Genomic DNA, 17,770 nt, shown 5'->3' with positions numbered 1-17,770 from the left:
GTTAACCCAAGATAGAAAACAGCTGCTTCGGGGCCTGGACAGCAGAATTATGGTCAAAGGAACAGAGAATTTCACAGGGGACAGAACAAAGGCCCCAAACCTTCGGAGTACGAAAGCTGCCCTCCTCAGGAACACAAACCCTGTGTGATGATTTTTATTTTTCACCCGTAATGCAGAAATAGCAGCATTTCTTTTTGTCACAACACCCACACACAGATGAGCTTGCTAAAGACTGAGATGCCAAAAAACTATGGCTACAAATATAAAAAACAGCTGAGGGAGATCTACTGAATTTCAGCAGGGGATTTCTGCATTTTTTTTTTTTTTAATAACCAACCTATCTGAAAGACTCTGAAGGATATAATTTAAGGTTAAGCAAGAGCTGTTCAGACAGGCAGTTCTAGCACCAGGAAGGAATGAGCAATTCTGTTCATAATAATCGATACTGGAGCATGCCTCTTACAGCAACTCCCACTTCCTAGGCTGCTCTAGTCTTTTAGCAAGAAACTAAACTGCCAAAACTCCCAGGCCAAACTATACATGACTCAATTGTTTCTAAAGACCCTTAAGACAACACCACTGAGTAAATTATAAACTTACATATATCCAGCATTTCATTCATTGCCTGTAAAAAAAGGTTGATAGAATGATGTTTTTCCAGCTCTGCTCCAAGAGGGCAAATCTGAGCTCCCTGTTGCCGAGCCTGAAAATGCATTCAAAGACATGGCACTGATACAGCTTTTTTGTTTATGTGTGAGGCATAAACTTACAACATCTTCAAATGATTGCTGTATCTGAGTGTGGGAGTGCTTTTTAATTCTATTATTTTTCATTCTAATTTCATTATTGAAGACAGAAGGGGAAGAAAAGCAATTAATGGGAAAAGATAATAAACAAAACCTGCATAGATAAAGAATCACCCATGCTCACTTGATCTATTGCTTCAGACAAATTAGATAAGAGTAAAAGTAGGCAGTTTTCTGAGTGCTGTGTTTTATTGAAAGCTCAGTTCTTGAATGTAATGAAACAATTACTATAATACATAATATTAATTATAGCAAATGCACCAAAGTGCAGCATGCTGTTCTCTTGTCCACCCAAACCCAGCAAAAGCCAAACAAAGGCTAACAAATACTCTTAAGCTGGCTGCAAAATCTGGGACTTTCATTAGAGGTTTACACCCAGCTTTGCTGAAGATATACTTTCTGGCCAAAGGTTCCTTTTCTTTGCTTTGTACATCAGCTTCTACATCTATGAATTAAGAGTACAAGCCAGAGCCCCCTTCAGAAATAAACCTACTGCATAATTGGTACAGACTTGAGGATGGGCTTTTCTGAAGTAACACCTCAAGCATCACAGAGTTGAGATGAGAGACCATTAACTATTTCAGCTGTGCCACGGCTACAAATCTGTCATGCTCTCACCCTACCAAGTCTGAATATAAACAGAATTAAAACCCAAAAGATGACCCTGTCTTCAAGACAATACTCCTCTCCAAAACTCTACTGGGCTCACTCTTGCAGAGTTATTTTTGGATAAGAAAGCCTGGTATAAGCTTGTTATTTACTGAGCAGGAAATTCTGCAAATACTGCTGTAACAAAAAAAAAGTAGTCAACCTATATACCTAGGGCAGGGTAGAGTGAGGGTTGAAATACTGCTTGCTGACTGTAAAATATATTCCTGCAGAATCACAAGCAGTTGTTTCCACCATCACCCCCTCTCACCCTGTTATCTTGCACGTGCAGCTTTCCATAAGTACTCACAAAAATTTACAGAAGCTGCTGATTATTTAAACTGGTGGGTGAAAGCACAGCACTGTTAGGACAGCCTGGTAAGGGTTAGGGCTTTGGCAGACTATGTATCAAAGGTTTTTCACAGCATTTGTCACAACCTCCACTTTCACTGCATTGCAACAAGAGAGGAGGGTTCCTGTGATAGATAGACCCTGCCAGCTTGCACAGCTTTAAACCTTCTTTCTGACTTCAATCCCCAACATTTGTTTCTCTCAGGTGATACCAGCACTGTGCATACTTGAAAGTACAACCTCCAAAGGGTTGGGGAATAAGAGCTGAGGATGGACACACCTGCAGTTTTAGGAGGAGTGGAGCAATATGAAATACCCTTGATAAGACTGCTGAAGTTTAATTTCCCACAGCAGTGGGAGATACGCACAAATGGGATTTTTGAAAATGCCTCTTGTTGGCTGAGTTCCCTCTGTCCCTTAACAGGACATGGAGAAACAGTTACTGCGGGATTAGAGTTCCAAAAGTATCAGGTAAACAGTTTCCTCCCAAATCTCTCAGCAGCTTCGTAGTTCAAATCTAATTGAGTTAGAGTTGTTACTTTCTGCTGTTTCATTACAGAAGGCGGCTGAGTGTGACACCTCTCCCTTGCATGTAGCTCAGGGTTCGTGGAACGAGGGCAATGAAAAGAGAGAAGCTATTTCTCATGTAACTCACGAGTCACTATTCTCTTCAAAAGGTTTGCCTGTCACCCCACACAGCCTCTCTTTTCCATTACTTCCTTGGTACCTTCTCATTTTAAGGCACAGAATTGCTTACTTACTAGAGACAAGCTGGAACATAAATGCTAAGTTATCCCTCTTTTTATGATGCACAGGAACAGTGACCTTGGTACCAAATTTCCCAAGAATATGTCAAAATTCAAAATGGAAGAAATCTTTTTGGATTTTGTCATGAAGACATAGATACAGCTTTACAGTCCTCTGCAGTCCATTGATCAGCAAACATACATGGTTAAGGACTGCAAGCTTTTGAATGAGGCTCTTCAAACAAAAAAAAAAAAAAAAAAGTTATGCAAATTTCAACACTGGATTTCTCTTCAGATGAAGAAGAAATTATTTCAATGGCTTTATCAATAATAAAAAAAGCATTCTCTCTATGTCTTTTTAGAGGAAATTAGAGCAAGAACACTAGCACATCAGAAAATCTGCTAATTTTGCATGCTACTTTGTGCCCATTGACAGTCTGAGAGCCAAAATACGTAAGGAACCAAAAGGATCCTGGAGTCAGCAGCATGCCTCTGGCAGCAAGAAGACATGTATTAAGGCTGACCCCACCCTCCTGTGCCACTATTGTGTGGTACAAGTGTTATAGCATCAGTAGCTACTGATGGTACAACAGACAGCCTGGTACAGTTGTTAGGCTGTTTCCTGATCGAATTAAATTTTGATCACATACAAGTAGGACCTATGCAGCATCCAAACCCATATAATAAGTTATGGTGAAGTGTATTTTTGTTCATGTCTGATCATTCCTTTCCTCTTAGGGCAGTTTATTAGTTCACTAAGATAACACTAACACAGGTGCTGCAACATGGCCAAATGGTCTGAACATAAAAACATTTTTTAAATCCTTGACTACTATCAGTAAATTTGCTTCATTAAGGTATGCTACAAGCAAACAACAAATACAGAACAGAAGCAAAGAGTGTCTAGGCAAATAAACCCTCAACATCCAGATATAGCCTCCATAATCATTCACAATGATTCATTGAGTATTCACAAGCATCCATTTCTGGGAACGAAGTTCACACAAACATATTCTTAACACTAGAATTTTTCACTCCACAGTGCTACAGAGATCTTTTCTATGCACAAATATGGGAAATAAATTATTTGCATTAAATGTTCCATCATGAAAATGCAAGCAGAAATTACACTTTGATTGCCATAAATGTTGTCAATTATTTATTTTCTGTGCAGTAGTTATAAAGTCATCTGCTATATTTTAAAAGCATCCCACAGACAACATGAAACATTTATTTAAGTGGCTGTATACTGCAGAGAGCTTGATTTAAACAGTCTTTATTGGGCTTCTCACAGAAACAAAACCTGGCAGTTTGACAGCACCTTTCATGGAAGCTTAACCTCATTCAGAGCCCCTGGACACAACGTTTCTAGTCCAGCAATATAATGAGTATGTATCTTAGCAGAGCATAGTACAGGCAACTGTATTCACATTGGAGAAAAAGATCATGCATGAATAAGTATGTGACTTTGCCCACAGGTAACAGAAAACTTCCAAAGGCCACACTACAGACTCAGAGAGAAGACAGGGTAAAATTCCCATCTCACAGACAAGTTCTTAGCACATCCAGATTTCATCTAAACCAGAAGAGTATTGGTTTTTACTCTTTTCTACTCACATTTTATTATTCTGTGTGTTCCACTTACAACTCTTGCCATAATTTTGCATATTACTAAGGACTAAACTAACTGGACTAAACACTATTATTTTCAATGCTGCAAATGCATATCATCATGCATCTTGGTTTTTTTTTTTTTTCTTTGGGAGCTTACAAAATTTATTTAACTCTTTGGATTAGCAGATCTCAAGACCAGACTTCATTAGTTTAAGTCACTTATCCAAATAGCACTATCACACAGGAGACCTCATGTTTATACAAAGGCCTGTAACCCTTTTCTAGTACTTCTGCTCTGGAACAGATTAAGAGGCCCCAAATCATCCATTAGGTTGAGGATGGATATAGCATAGCACTCTTATGCCTATTATTTTACCAACGTACAATAAAAAGCTACATGTACAAGACCAATTGGAAATACAGAAACTCTGATTGTGCTCCACAATGGGGGAAAAAAAAAAAAAAAAAAAAAAAAAAAAAGTAATGGCCTTAATTTGGGAGAAATATTCTCTCTCATGGCCCTGTCTCTTATTTTCTATTTACAGAGTAAACAACAACACAAACAAGAATATGTGCAACTCTACCAATTTAGACAAAAAACAAAGGAGCTATGACCTGGACTTTTGGCAGGTGCCAGTGCTCCAGGGCAGCCACAGACTGGACAGTATTGCCCAGCTCCTCTGGAGGGTGCTCTTGCTTTGCAATAGCACCATCAGCACTCAGCTGCAGGAGCGTGGAGCCACAGCAGCCCCTGCTCTAATAGCATTCTGCGTGAGCTGACAGGATTCAATCAGCTACTGGCAGGGCCTGCTAGCGGCAACAAAAAGGCAGCTATGCTGATGCTGACATCTCAGGAGTCAGAAATAGTTAACAATTCACACAGAGAGTTACAGAGAATGAGAAAAAGGATTATGAAATAGGGTCTTGCCTTTTCAGTGAAACAGAACTCATAGCTTGACCCTGAACGAAAGACCACCTGAACTTTTATTGCATAGTCTGGGATCTTCCTGTTGTGACATCATCTTCTGCTGTGTCTCTTGTCACCTGGCTGTCTCTTGCCACTGGCGCCCCTGGGCCCTTTGTAATGCAAGGGATTGGTACCAGTTCACAGCCTCTTGAGCCCAGCAGTTGAAGACTGAGACCACTGTCTCAAGAAACCCACTGGCTCAAGAAAAGGGAAAGATTGAACATGTGGACTAATTAGATAAGCAAGAGAATCATTACCCAAAAGAAGTAGAGTACAAATTAATATGAGAATGAGGTAATTGTGGCCAATGAACTGTGATTTGTTTGCTAAAATCTATAATTTAGTGTAAAGTTTTCAGAATTGGTGTGCTTGATTTGTGAAAAGCTTTTACCTTGCACCCTCTGCACAGAATAAACATCTCCTTTCTGAACTAGGCCCTGTGTCTCTGTTTAGATAGCCCCTGTGCAACAGGGCCACCTGTGCTTCTCACCTCAATACAGACTTCCCCATGGCCTAATCCTGGGCAGATGCCCTTTCTCTGGACACCACAGCCTTGAAGCTAAGAGAGCTGGTGAATGCTGGGACATCGCTGCCAATGCAGACCTTGCTTTTGCTTGCATACTCAATAGTTCCATACACAGACTATGCTGAGTTGGAAGACAACCACAAAGATCATTGAGTTCAACTCCTGGCCATGCACAGAACCCTCCTCAAGAGTCACATCCAATGACTGAGAGTATTGTCAAAACTCTTCTTGAATTCTGTCAGGTTTGGTGCTGTAGCCACTACCCTGGAGAGCCTGTTCCATTGCTCAACCACCTAATGGGTGAAAAGCCCTTTCCTGTATCCAATCTAAACCTCCCCTGACACAACTTCAGGCTGTTCCCTAAGGTCCTGTCACTGGTCACCACAGAGGATCAGTGCCTGCCCCTCCACTTCCCCTCACAAGGAAGTTGTAACTGTGATGAGTCTCTCCTCAGTCTCCTCTTCTCCAGATGAACAGACCAAGTGCCCTCAGCTGCTTCTCATAGGGCTTCCCCTCAATGCCCTTCCCCATCCTTGTTGCCCTCCTTTGGACACTCTGTAATAGCTTAATAAATTTTCTATATTGTGGTTACCAAGCCTGCACACAATACTTGAGGTTAGGCTGACCCAGTGCAGAGCAGTGTGGGACACCTCCCTAGCCTGGGAGGTGGTGTTGTGCCTGATGCCCCCCTGGACATGGATGCCCCTCCTGGCTCCCAGGGCACTGCTGACTCATGTTCAACTTCCCATTGACCAGGGCCCCCAGGACCCTTTCCACAGCACTGCTTTCCAGCATCTCATTTGCCAGTCAGTCTGCAGATCCAGGGTTGCCCCATCCCAGGTGCAGAATCCAGCACTTGCCCTTATTGAAGTTTATACAGTAGGTGATAGCCCAGCCCTCTCATTTGTGGAGGTTTCTCTGCAGCGCCTCCCTGGCTTTGATAGAGTCAACAGCTTCTCCCAGTTTTGTATCATCTGTGAAACTTGCTCAGTATCCCTTCCAGTCTGCATCCCAGCCATTTATGAGGATGCTGAAGAGCACAGGGCTGAAGATGGAGCCCTGCAGAACCCCATTAGTGACAAGTCTGATGTCACCCCAGTCACTGTCACCCTTTGCACCCGAACTGTGATCCAACTGTTCACACATCCCATGACGTGTTTATCCAGTTAAATGCTGAACATTTTGTCCAGAAAGAAACTGTGAGAGACAGTATCAAAAGCTTTACTGAAATCTAAAAAAAATTATATCAACTGGCTTCCCTTGATCAAGCAGGTGGGCTACCAAGTCATAAAAAGAAATCAGATTTGACAAGCAGGACTTTTCCCTCAAGAAGCTGTGCTGGCCATAACCAATGACCACATTGTCATTGTTTTTCAACATCTCCCAGAATAATCTTCTCCATGACTTTACCCAGCACTGAAGCAAGACTGACAGGCCTGTCATTTCCAGGGTCTCCCTTCTTGCCCTTCTTGAAAACTGAGACAATGTTAACCAGCTTCCAGTCAGCTGGGATCTCTCCAGGTTCCAAGACTGATGAAAAATCATTAAGAGACATTTTGGAATGACATCTGTCAGCTGTTTGAGGAGAGCAGGTTAATTAAAATAGCAAGCAAAACCAGCAACAGAAGTCTATAATTTGATTGAGGACTGCAAAAGGTCTTCAGTTTGCATCCTTCCGGAGTGGAGAAAAAAGAAAAAAAAAATCCATGCTATTGTAAACACCCAGTGTTTTAATAATTCTGCCTTCTAAGCCAGATCAATGGTCTTGATTCAATGAAGTCAACCCTGGTTTATACCACTACCTACAGGCTTTGTGATTCATGGTGCCTGCATCTGCGTGCCTCTGCCCAGGAGTTGCTTCGGGGATACCCTGGTTAGGATACCCAGGTTAGGATACCCCAAGTTAATGGAAATAAATTTACTCTTTGCCTTCTAGCTCCAAGTTTGTGGTTGTCTTGGGTGCCTGCCTGTGTCAACTCATGCAGCTTTGCATATCAGCAGGGAACTTAAGGAAGCACCTGTTAACTAGGAAGAAATCCTATCACCAACACTCCTTGTTCTTTCACCTATTCATGGTATGAACTCATCAGGAATAAAAACGGACCACAGTGATTAACTGGCAAACAATCTGTGATTGAGAGCACATTCTTAATAGATTTTCAAATAAAAAATACATTTGGGTTCAAACTTCAACAGATGCTGCATCCATAAGGACACTAAAGTAAAAGTGAGGACAGAGATAGTGAAGACTCAGATTTCCACCAGCAAATGACTACATAAAAAGAGAGATTCAAAAAGACCTTTCACAGTAGGATAGAAAGATTTACTGTTTTTTTTAAATTAGATTTCCTCTTCATTCATTTTCAGTTGTTCAGGACAATCCCTGGTATCAATCCAGGCTGGGGCATGAATAGACATACAGCAGCCCTGCTGAGGAGGACTTGAGGAGGCCGGTGAATGACAAGCTGGACAATGTGTGCCGGCACTCAGAAACCAACAGCATCCTGTCACCACCACCATCAGGCAAGAAGGGAGCTTCTTTGCTGACACTGGGAGGTCTAAGGCATTTCTGCTTCACAGGAGGACAGGACAAAAAGAGAGGTCCAGTCTTTCCAGGACAGGACAAACACATACCCTCTCCTCTGTAGGCAGTGATAAAGATCACAGCCTATGTGAAAGGGAAGACACATTCAGTCTTAATTGAACAAGTTCAAATGAAGCTGACAAGACTTTAGCTTCTTCCTTAAAATTATGCAGTAACATGCCACATGGCCACAAAACAAATTGTCCACCATCAGGTTTTACTAAATTGTATATAGTGCATACATTATGAAAACACAGCCTACTACCCTAGCCCAGAGTAGGGGACAATTTGTTTCCAGAATTAAGTTTGCTAGCTAATAATGGCTGGCAGCAACTGCTGCTGCTGCTGTCATAATGATAGCACTTTCTTATTTTTATGCCTCTATTACCTGCAACAATCTAGATGCCTCACTGTGCACTAATGCTGCCTTCTAATAAAACATTAAAAAAGGCATTAAGTACAGCACCAAGCCAAAATCTACTGCAACTACAAGCATAAGTGTCTAAATGACCTGTGTAAGAGCCTGGAGCATAGAAAGGAAAATGTGTTTCTTGCTTACATCACCATATTTTCCTCACTGAACACTTGGATTGATGAGGTCAGGAGGAGGTCCCCAATATGTAGGGACACACACAAAATTTGAATTTTCATTCCAGGACAAATGGCATGGGTATACTCTAGGCACACATACCTCCCATGATCCCTACATGCGGCAGAATGTTACAAGCCTTTTTACTGCTGTGCTGTACTCTTAGAGCAGATGAAGAAGCAGCTCTTCCATACTGCTACTGCAAACTATCATTTGGGTCTGTGCACTCTGATCTACATATAACTGAAAGAGCAGAGACATGCAGAGATATGAGGGTAACTGTAATCCTCTAGGATAGAAGATCAGTTTCTATGTCTTAAACATTGACAAAGGAGATGTTGCTTTAGAAAAGTGCGGATGTATCAATTAAGCCACATGCAGAGCTCACTTTGCACTGCCCATCCTCTGAGCAAGGGTGGTCCAGGTCGGTCACAGTGCAGCCAAACCAGAGCAATTAGTTGCTGCATTATTAGGCCACAGAAGATGAACATTTCTACTGATATGCATCCTTTCCACACTCCCATGTCTATGTAACAGTCACTGAAGAATGAGTTTTTGCATTCCTCAGGATGTTAAAGCTTTTGAGAAGAACCCATGTACCCCAAAAGACTACTGATGTTAAAATACTGTTTGAATGTTAAAAAAACCCACAGCACTACTCAACCTGACCCTGACATCCCTGTGACAGCCCCCAGTGAGGAGTCAGGCTCACTCACACAGGAGATTACCCAGCATTCAGTGATTTATTCATCCTCAGGGTGAACCTTCCCTGACTCAGCCAGACCAGTCTAAGAATTGGGAATGACTCACCTATAATTCTCAAGTCACACACTGCTTTGAAACATGAAAGGCAAAGCCTGTGCCATCGCTATTTCACACAACTAATTGCAGGACTGTGCTGGAGAATTCCTGCTGCCATCTGTCCAATGGCAGAGGCCAGCAAAATCTTCCTGGTCTTAGACTGACAGTCTAGCATCGTCCTCAAAGAGCACAGTGTTGCACTCACCTGCCAAGGCCTTCCTGAGGTACGTGAAAAGAGAATTATATTGTTTAGCACACAAAGAGGTCACAGTGTGCTGATAATAACCCAGGGATTATTGACCAGGAGCTTCACTGACTCTCATGAAGCATAAACTCTTTCAGCCTCTGAAAATACAATTTTTTTCCTATCCAGTCTTAGTCCAAGGAGAAAGTACAGCTTCTTGTAAAGTCAGCTGTTGATAAAACAACCTTTTGGAAAGTTGTTTTAGCTTTCTGCAGATCAAGCAGTGAGAAGCTGAGATATGGGAAGTGACTTCTTAACTATAATCTTGACTCACTGCAGTTGTGATTTTCTCCAAGCCCAGAGTAGATATATGGACATCAAATGCATGTAACAGCAGAGTTAAGCCAAACAGAATGTAGTAAGAATGATTTTTTTTTTTTTAATTTTATTTACTTGTTCTAGTCCTCTCCATAGATTAATCTTCCTGCAGATTAGTTAAAATAAGTAAATAAAAATAATGGTAGCTGACAAAATAAAGTTATTCTTACTTCCAAAAGCACAGCCAGAGTCTCATATTTATTGGAGTTTGTTCCCTGTTGCTTGTGACTGCTAGCACCCAGGAAGGATTCACACTGACATTTTATAGAATAGCACTTATTATTAATATAAAATTGTGACAGGTTAAGGTTTGAAGATTTTCAGTGATAGTGTCCAACTGCAAAAATATGCTTGAAGGAATATACAGACAAACTCTAATACAAAATAAAATGTTCAGCAAGCATAAAGTATGATTCTTACCGAACAGGCGTCTCTATGGGGAAGATAGCTTCAGCCCTTGACTGATCCAAGCAGTTATGATAGAGTATTCCTTAACTTTTCCCCTATTCTTGTATGATTTTTTTTTATTATTTCTGTGTGTTTAGGTGGAACTTCAATGGACTCGAGTCAGACAGACGCACCTTTTTTACTGATGGGTGTAAAATTCTCTTGCTTTTACAGATCCAGTCAAAAAGAACACAGAGCACATGCTCAGTGAGGGGAGGTTGTACCTTGGGGGCAGGGAACTTTGGGATGGAGGGGTGCATTAATATTATTATTAGGCTTTAATGAAGCAAATTCATCTAAAGAGAGGGATTTCACCACAGTTGTTGACTCAACAACTGTGAGTTGTTGTGGTAGGATATATTCCCTTATCTTCCCTGGTATTAAGTTTATCAGCTGCAAAGTGCCATCAAGTTTCCTTCCCTGCAAGGATTCCCACAGAGCCTGGCCAGGGTGTCTCTGCTCTGCCCTACCCTACATTCCATCCCCCTCAGGAGGTGTGTGTGGATGGGGAATCATCCTGGAATACATTTGAAGTCATGCCAATTGCATTCCATCCAGGGAGCAGCAAATGTGATTTACCCTATAATTTCTGTACTGCTATAACTACTGTTAAGATGGTAATATAACTCTTCAGTTTTCTCTAATTGTTATTCCATTACATGTCCACAGGGTCCCTAGTTATTTTCCCACATTCGGCTATCCCACACCCAAGAATGGTTTTTCCTGGAACTACTAGCCTCTCCAAAGAATATAACTTAGGTTTTCTAAAATCACATTTAAGTCAAATTCAGTACAAAATTCTATCTGGAACACCCCACTGAGCATTAAGAGTAACCTGAAGAGACATGTCAAGAAGTTGGAGGTACCTCACCCTCAGTTCTATTTTGCACCAATACCTGCATTCACAGCACCAGCCTGGGAAAAGAAATTCTTGAGTCCTACTCCCTGTTCCAACAAAGACTGCCTTCTTCATACAAAAGCACATTCAGTAACTAAGGACATACAGAGAACACAGACTCCCATCTGCCTGTTTAACAAACTTCACAGCTTGGCTTTTCTAAAAGGTATGAGAGGAGGGTTCAGACACTCAGAAGTATTGCTCATGGCACTTGGATCTTTCCACCCCATAAAATGTATGCTGTCAAATCCCTGAAATATTTGGCAATCTCCCTTTCCAAATGATTCACTTTATTGCTATCATTTGTTCTATAAAGTCCACAGTAAAAACCTCTATGCTGAAACAAAGGGAGATTTCATTTTAAAAGAAATTTATTTCCAGCATTATATTTGGCAGATAAAATACAAAAATCACATGTTTATTCCAGTCAAAAAATTATTCCCCATTTGACAACCCTACGTACAGCTGTGAAACTGAAAAAGCTTTTTCATAGCCCTAATCATGGCATCTCCAAAATCACTGTGGAGCTGGGACCAAACCAGAAGCATGTCTGGGAATTAGCACAGTGAGGAACAATCACAGAAATAATTTTGTTTGCCTAAATCCTGTTTCTCCTTATGAGCTCAGTAATTTTGGCAACCCACAAGCTTGACGCAATATTTTTTTCTCTCATTCAGGGAGATTCATGTGTTTCTGAGAGGCAGTAAAATAAGACATAGGGAGGTTGGAAATTTGGCTAAAGCACCGTTCAGCAATGTTTGGAACAGACACTTGAGTTAGAAAAGTTACCAGAATAACACAGAAAAGCTTGACTTTGCCTTTTTTCTTCATTCCACCCACTCCTTAAACTGACATTTCCCTTGTACTATTTCCTTGAGTCATTAGTTTTACAAACTAGGCTTTCTCTTAAGCTGCAAACTATCAGCTTCAAAATCAAGTACCCACTTGCTTCGGGAGTTAAAAGAAGAAGCAGCCACAAGCCCAAAATCTGTTCTTGTTTTGCTCTCTGTAAAGGTGCAGATTCTAAGTGATGACTGCATGGCTGCCCGCATGGACAAAGCCACAGGGCAAGTCTGTGGCAGGGATTCCATGCAGAAGTGTTTACAGGATTTCTCCCTCTTTCCAAGGGCACCAAAATTCTGCATGCATTTTAAGACATGAATAATACCCTTGACTGATCTATGTGTATTAGCACTGCAAGTAAACCATGCCTGACTTGCTTAATTTTTCCTTAACAGGCAGTCCTTGCTAGATGCAGAAGAAACATGGACACCCCATGCCAAGACAGCACTCTGAAATCCCCACTTGATCCCAATTCCCTTAGTCCCTGGGAACCACAAAGAGAAAACTAAACACAGCTACTTTCTAGTTTTTGAAGTGCAGGACTGCTCATCTGGGCATTTCTTCTGCCCCCATTGCCAAGCTGTCTTCATGCTTGGAAAGAGTCCTTTTTCACCAGCCACTGCAAGAAACATCAGGAAGAACAAAGCAGTTGGTGGTATCTTATTCCTGCACTGTTAAGGCTTTCCAAAGACCTGTATGTAAAATACAAAGTTGTGTGTAGTGTCAGGTAAATAAAGGCAATCTGTGTAGTTGTAATTGTGAAATGTGTGGAACATGGCCATGGGACAGTTATAAAGATGAGTTCTAATAAACAACTGAGGAAAGCATGAAAGAAGGCTTTTGAACCAATCTTTTGCTTGCAAATAACAATTATAAGTCTTAAGCTGTTTTGCAATAAGAACTTTTGAATTATAACTTTAGAATGTTGCTTAGTATTATGGTTTTAAACTGTAGCCTTAGAACATATAAAGGATTTAAACAGAAAGGGAAGGGACCCTATCCCAAGCTCCTGGAGAAGGAAGATGGACCTCAAGGCTGCTGTTTAATGATTTCGAAAAGGGAAGCTGGACATCACTACCATAGATTAATGATCCTAGAAAATAGAAGTTGGACCCCACCATCTGGACACACATCCTGGGATGTACACAATAGGGTATAGAAATTGGAAAGGAGCCAAACATCATCATCATAGATTTACAATCCTAAAATATAGAATTGTGACGTTAAAAGGTAGAAATGGAAACTGCCGAAAACTCACGTAAAAATTGGGAACTTTATGTGGAAAGCTCACATAAAAGATGGGAAATAGAAACTACTGGGAAAAACTTATGAATATGCATGAATATGATCAATAAATACCAGCAAGCCCAACAATCAGTGTGCAGTTGGAGGGGAAAACCCCCACCACTGTACCCAGCACTGTCTTTGCTCATACGCTACCATATGAATTAGTAAAGTGAATTGCTGCTTGATATATTGGCTGAGTCAAGCTTCTCATCTCTAACATGTATGCAGATGAATGTGTTACTTGGTGCCAGGAAAAAGGACACAGCAAACAAAATTTCTTATTGCTGTTATTTCTGTTTTATTCAGATATATGATCCAGTTGTAAAGATCAGATCAAAAACAACTACCAGGACAAGTTAAAATTCCCCTAGAAGTTCTACAGTTTGCTCTGTGACTTTGAATGCTGGGTCCACAGCTGATACATTACAAGAATGAATAAACAACTATATTTGTCTAGATATGAAACAAAAAAAAAAAACACACAAAAAAAAAAAAAACCACACACAAATAAACAAACAAAAAAAGATGTCTTATAATAAAGGGGATGAAGGTCTGTTATGGACAGTTCCTGATAATAGCAAGGACTGCTGCCTGGAGCATCTTAAACCAGCCAAAACTGGCTTTGTGGTCTGGAGAAATGCCAAGGGTCCAAGGAGTATGGGTGAGAACAGAGGTGAAAAGTTCAGCACAAAGAAGAAGAGCTTACTTCATCCTAAGCCCCCAGCCCACAACCACCAGAAGGAGGAACCAAAGGCAGGGACTATGGAAATTATTTGTCAGAACTCATTATAAATATAATAAAACCTGCCTTTTCGGGGAAAGGTTACGAGTATGTATAGGCTCTTTCACAATTACCTTGAATATGTAACATCTTTATGTATAAAGACCAGGTAAATCACCACGGCAGGTACACGTGTTTATGGTGGAGTGATCCCCTGTGCACCCAGAGCTGAATAAACATACCTACTTAACGGCCTGCTGGTTATGGAGTCTCTACTCTGCATGTCACTTAGTCCTATGCAATGAATACACTTTCTGATTGAGAGGGTACACCTAATTTGATCTCAAATTAGATAAAACTTTGGATCAAGAGAAAAAATTGTAAATGAAAGCACATTAGTATTTTGTTTTACAAACAGGAGAGAACTCCTTTGTGCACAGGGTAGCATCTCCCACTGCTCTCAAAACAGCAGCCAATAGAATTGGTTGTGGGATCTGCATCCTTGCTGCTGCCCCAAGGAATAATGAGGAGATGAGACAAAGGACAACAAATGACCTGCATCTGGGGAAGCTGTGGGAACTGCAGTGTTCCTTCAGGAAAACTTGCCACTGCAAAATTGCCTGAACTGGAGACACACAGCATCACTTGACAGCTGCGTCCTTCCAGTCTCACTCATACAGGCCTCCTCCAGCTACTGTGCCTTCACTGTTAGAAGATGGGAACTGCCAGTGCCATATTTGGATCACAATCTATTTTTCTCTTACAGGCTTTAACTAAACGTTAAAAAAAGCTATAGTGATGAAAAGCCTAAAGTCTCGTGTGACCTGAAAGAACAGAGCAAAGCTAACTGATCCCTCACTGTCTCTGTTAACTAGTTAACTAAAGTCTTTTCACCAAAGGAATCCTAGAACAGAATTTTCTCGGCAAACAAGTTATAAGAATCAGTATTAAGACATGATTGTTTTCAGTTTCTACTTCTCCTGATTTCCAGGGCAGCAGGATGCTACCTGCCAGACTTCACAAGTTTTGCTAGTCTGAATAAAGAACAAATGTAACATTTGGAAAAGCATAAAACACAAAGAAAATGCTAGGGTTTGCATAACTATTTCTATATGGCATCTGTCTCTCTTTGCAAAATGTTTGACATGAAGTCTGAAGCTGAATAAAATTTCAGTTTATTGTTCTACGCAAAGCCTAACATGAGGTTATTTTAAAAGAAGGGAATTACTTATTTTAAAAGAAATTAATTAAAAATTAATTTAAAAAGGGAATTAATTGTTTTAAAAGAAGGGAATTAGTCCTAATGAGGATACAATTTGCTTTCAGCAGATTTGTTTTATTGAAAACAGCAGAAACAATTGAGCTGAACAACAAAACAAGCTGCAATTAGAACCTGAATGTCCACTCGCCCTAGAACAACATAAGTAGCTGACAGCTAATGACAAACTAATCTACATTTCCCATTATTAAATTTTGATCATAATGAAGAGCATGGAAGAGAAATGGTATGTATTCTACCAGACTTGAACTTCTCAACTGGAAACTGATAGGGAAAAAATGCTCCGAGCTACTTTTATTCCCTGACAACTCTATTAAAAGCCAAAACACATATAGGAACTGCAGCAGCAGCAGATCTGGGAAGGAATCACAAGACTGTTACCTCTCTGATGATCTGAGAAGTCAAAAGCATTGAACTTAGTGCTATGTTTTGAGAGGATTTGGATTAACAGACCACTGTTATAGACACAAATGCTAATTCCTGAACTGTTGAACACTACTGTCACTAAAAAATGGGGAGAAAATGAAACCCTCTAGCATTATATTTGAAATTATAGAGAATCAGGCATTCATTTATTTTTTGTCCAGGATGTGCCAAGGAAAATATTTCAAGCACACATGTTTTTGCAGGATTTTCCCCCAAACTTTATGCAGTCAAAACCCATAGACATGCACTGTTTCAAAGTTCATTGGTCCAGAGTTGAGCAACTCCCAGTATTCAGTTTCCCATTGGATCCAAATCTCTTCGCCTCCGATGTTAATTTTCTTATCAGTCTTTTCCAGACCAGATGTCTCCAAGTCTTCCAGAGGTGGCATCTGTGAGTAGATATTTACAGATAGCCTCTGATGTTCCGCTGATGTTCCATTTAGGCCTTTTATCTTTCTAGGTATCTTTGGGCTACTCCCAGTCTGTTGGTATGTTAGGCCCATCTCCTTAGAGTGATTCTACATCTATTGAAAAAACTAAAGAAAATTCCTTTCCCCAAGGCAAAGTCAACTCAAGATTAACTGTAGAGACAAAAATTTAAAAGTTATATTGTTTCCAACAATGCATATTACACGACTGAGGCAAAATGAGACAACCCCAATTTCTGACTATGCTGAAAATTTGCTGTTCAGGTTTGCTTGCTACTATCGATACAGCTCAGCATGTAACAGTGAGATAGTACAAGTCACAGTGGCAGATAAAAGGAGTAAGGTGAAAGAGGACATGGTCTTGGAACAACCCCATGCCTCCCTTGTACTTCTGACTACAATCTGGGCAGAGAACAGGGCAGAAACTCTCCAAAGCCAGTCAACAGTGTTGTAGATGGCTAATGCAATTGGCTCTCACAATTAAGGGATGAATATTATGTGTATGTTAAGAGAAGTTTTATATATGAATAGAATGTTATTGTGGTATGTTCTCCCCATAGCCCTCTTTCCCCTCCCCCTTGAACTGTTGTCACTGCATGGCCTTGGTAGCCAGGGCACTTGGGGGCAGGGCAGGCTTTTGTTACTAGGCGGTGCAGCATGGCAACACCTGACTTCCAATGAAGTTGCAAGAAAGTGATCTCCACCAATGGACAGCAGAGAAGAAGTTGATTGACAAGACTGTGGGCGGGGCCAGGGGTACAAAAGGCAGAGCATCCATTTTGTAGACAAGCACATGGCAGTTTCGTTCCATGGTGTCAGTGCTGTAAATTTTTCCTTATTCAGTCTTTTGCTGTATTTTGTTAAGATTTAATAAACCTTTGAAATTTTAAAAGTGAGCGTCGCTTCTCCCAACTGATCATCTCTCCCTTGTTAGGCAAAGGAGTAATCACCTTGTGCCCATCTAATAAAGCAAGGATAAAGAATAACATTATGTAATACTTCTAAATCCACAGTTCTATGTTCACTTTGTGTTGTGAATTTGTTTGGTTTCACGAGTTTTGCGGGTTGGGTTTTTCTGTCATGGTGGTTAATTTTTTTTTTAAACATTGAGGGCTTCTCTACCTGGAATAACATTATTAAGAACTGATTACACATACAAGATCCAGACTGAAAAAGCACATATGCACTTACTCTCTGAGTGAAAACCATGCCCCTGTTCTCTGAAAGCAGTGTGTCCCCACAGACAG

Source organism: Vidua chalybeata, chromosome 15, assembly GCF_026979565.1.
Source record: "Vidua chalybeata isolate OUT-0048 chromosome 15, bVidCha1 merged haplotype, whole genome shotgun sequence".
Lineage (NCBI taxonomy): Eukaryota > Metazoa > Chordata > Aves > Passeriformes > Viduidae > Vidua > Vidua chalybeata.
The sequence above is the reverse complement of the archived record's forward strand: the minus strand, read 5'-3'. Positions refer to the sequence as shown.